A 3297-nucleotide genomic window follows, 5' to 3' on the forward strand; every position below is an offset into this window, starting at 1 on the left:
AATATTTTAAAAATATTTTTAAAAAAATAACAATGACCAATGATTAATGAACACTGAAGATGTCAAGTTTCTTGAAAAAGTAAGAAACTTCACCCTAACCGGTTTGGCTCAGTGGATAGAGCGTCAGCCTGCGGACTAAAGGGTCCCAGGTTCGATTCCAGTCAAGGGCATGTACCTTGGTTGCGGGCACATCCCTAGTAGGGAGTGTGCAGGAGGCAGCTGATCAATGTTTCTCTCTCATTGATGTTTCTAACTCTCTATCCCTCTCCCTTCCTCTCTGTAAAAAATCAATAAAATATATTTTAAAAAATTAAGAAACTTCCCTCCTCCCCAAATAAAGGTCTATATTTTATTAGCTTACATATTCATAAAGGTACTGGGTAGGAACATGAAACAACATAATGTCCCCTGGGAGTAGGCAGCAGGTATTGGAGAGTTGGGTGACAGTATGGGTGAAAACTATATCCTTTCATTATATACCTTTGCGTTTGAGCCATGATTTCTAGAGAGGTAGAGGTAGAGGTATATATAAAGTACATACCACAAGCACAATAAAAAGTCACACCACACAGCTGGTAAGAGCAGAGCTGGACATCTAAGCTTCACAATGAACATGCTCACCAAGGAATTCTGAGGTGACAATTTCATTTTCTCTGTATGCTTTCCGAAGGGGTGAAGAAGATTAGATCTGCTTAAGGGGTATAATTTTTTTGTAAATTAATAATTTTCCCTTCAAGTTTCTATTTCCATCTAATGGTTACCATAAGCCAGTCTCTCATCTGGCACCACTGAACAGCTGAGACCTTGAACTCCAGTGAGGCCTTCACTCTCTGCAATGTGCTGACACTAAATTCAGGTGCCCTGTGGGACCCTGAATGACCACCTTCCTCAGGCAATACCCTTGTTATCTCCTTGTGCATTTATTCAAACAACAATATCCTCTCTGAAATGAAAATACTAAGATGCGAAAAGAATATTGGGGACTAGTTATGGTTATCCTATATAATAAAAGCCTAATATGCTGTGTCTGCCCGTTTGTTCGACCATTCGACCAGTTGCTATGATGTGTACTGACCACCAGGGGGCAGATGCTCCAACTGGTAGGTTAGCTTGCTGCTGGGGTTTGGCAGATTGGGACTGGGGGAGACAGACCAGACATGCCATGGAGCCCTCCCGTGGTCTGTCCCCCACTGGCCAACCTCCTGCGGTCCCTCCCCGGCCGGCCTAATCTGCCCTGATCGCCCTGATCGGAACTGGGCCAGACGGACACACCCTGGAGCCTTCCCTCCGTCCCTCCCTGGCCCCAATTGTGGACTGGTAGGGTCCCTTGGTCTGGCCTGCGCCCTCTCACAATCCAGGACTCTCGGGGGATGTCAGAGAGCCAGTTTCGGCCTGATCCCAGCAGGCCAGCCCAAGGGACCCCACGGGTGCATGAATCCATGCACCAGGCCTCTGGTAGGGAATAATAATCATGCTCTGTTTACCACGATTGCCTTGTTCTGGTTAAAGAAAGATTTAAAAAAATAGAGTCTAACTTGGCTGGGCATGATAGACCCCCACCCCCAACCCCCATCCCGGGATCTGGGAGTTAACCTTGGACCTGGGAATCAACCTTGGAATGTAGTCCATTCTCATTCAAGAACTGCCTATTATCACGGAAAGATTAATAACCTTGTTGCCCAAACAATGAAGTCCTACCCCAGCCCTAATTGCCTACTTCCTCATTCCTGTAATCCCTACTTCCTCATGTAATCTTTGTCCTACACTATATAAGCAGCTGGCTAATGGGGGGCTACAGAGCAGATTTTTGTGGATGACCTACTGCTATCCCATACTGACAGCAGTATTGGAATAAACACTCATATGATTCAACCCTGTCTGCTTAATTGGCTCAAGTAGTGACAGGCAGCACACACGGACCCTTAAAACACACACAAAACCCCCCACAATTCTACCCTTTAAATCTTACAGAGAGAGAGACTCAAAGCATAGCAACAAGCATCCGCGGAGACCTGCAGCCTCAGATTACTTTCAATTTGTCATTTGTTACATCAAGAGTCCAATATGTGTTTTCCTCTAAGTCTCTCCTGTGGGTTCTTGGTTTAAAGTTAATGGGTCTGGGGAGGTGTCAAGTCATTTTGGATACTCTCAATGCAAAGATATCAGGCACAGAAATGGCCCCAGCCAGATTTGGGACTCTATTTTTTAAAATCTTCACATCTTTATGTTCTCACTGACCCTGGGTAAGCTGCTCTTCTTCAGCTGTGAAAGAGGGTTAATAAAGCACTGACCCACCTACCAGAATAGTCAGGAGAAAGAGCTGAATAAAACTGGTGTTGCAAACAGGAGCGCATAACAATGCTGCAAAGCCCAGTTTTAAACATCTCTGGAAGAATGTAAGTCTGGGACATAAAGGATTCAGAAAATGAGGGAAATGGCGTCTTAGAGCTCCTCCTGGGAAGCTTTGAAACCCATAAGCCAGAGGGTGTGGAGGGGGGATAGGCAAGTATTTTCCTCCCAGACCTCTCAGAGCACTTTACGTTTTTACTGTTTTGCTTGAAAAGAGAAACTTAAACAGAGAAACTAGGGTAATGAGCAACCAAATGTACCTAGCAAGGAGCCCGAGCATGTGGGCACGTCCACAAATCTTTGTTGACTGATGAAGAGAGGGAAAATGCTAGTGGGGTTCAAGGCAGGATTCCAATATTCTCAGATGCAAACAGATGGAAGGGTCAGCTAACTCCACATTCTGCAGAAGAGGAAACAGAGGACTAGGAAGATAAAGGGTCCTGTTCAAATTTGCAAGGCTAGTTGCTGATAAGAGACAGCTAATGCCCTGGATTTCTAGTTGGCCACAGATCCTGCCTTCTTAGCAAGTGTCCTTCTGAAAAGACATTGTTTTGGTGATAAGGGCCCTGTGGCCTGGTCAGCAAAGTTGAAGTCTACTTGACAAGGGATGGGACTCCAACGTTCCCCAGTCTCTGACTCAGACATGATATTCATATGTGGATCTCAGAGGTACACAGCAATGAAGCAGCAGCCAGAGAACTCTGGATCTATCCCAGAGTCCCCACTCACTTTCTTTCTTTTTTAAATATGTTTTTATTTATTTTAGAGAGAGGGGAAAGGGAGAGAGAGAGAGAGAAAGAGAAATATCAATTGGCTGCCTCCTGCATGCACCCCATTGGGGATAGAGCCTGCAACTCCCACATGTGTACCGAGCAGGAATCGAACTGGTGACCTCTCAGTGCATGGGACAACACTCAACCAATTGAGCCACAGTGGCCAGGGCACCTG

The sequence above is a fragment of the Myotis brandtii genome, unplaced genomic scaffold (assembly GCF_000412655.1).
Source record: "Myotis brandtii unplaced genomic scaffold, ASM41265v1 scaffold165, whole genome shotgun sequence".
NCBI classification, from domain to species: Eukaryota; Metazoa; Chordata; class Mammalia; order Chiroptera; family Vespertilionidae; genus Myotis; species Myotis brandtii.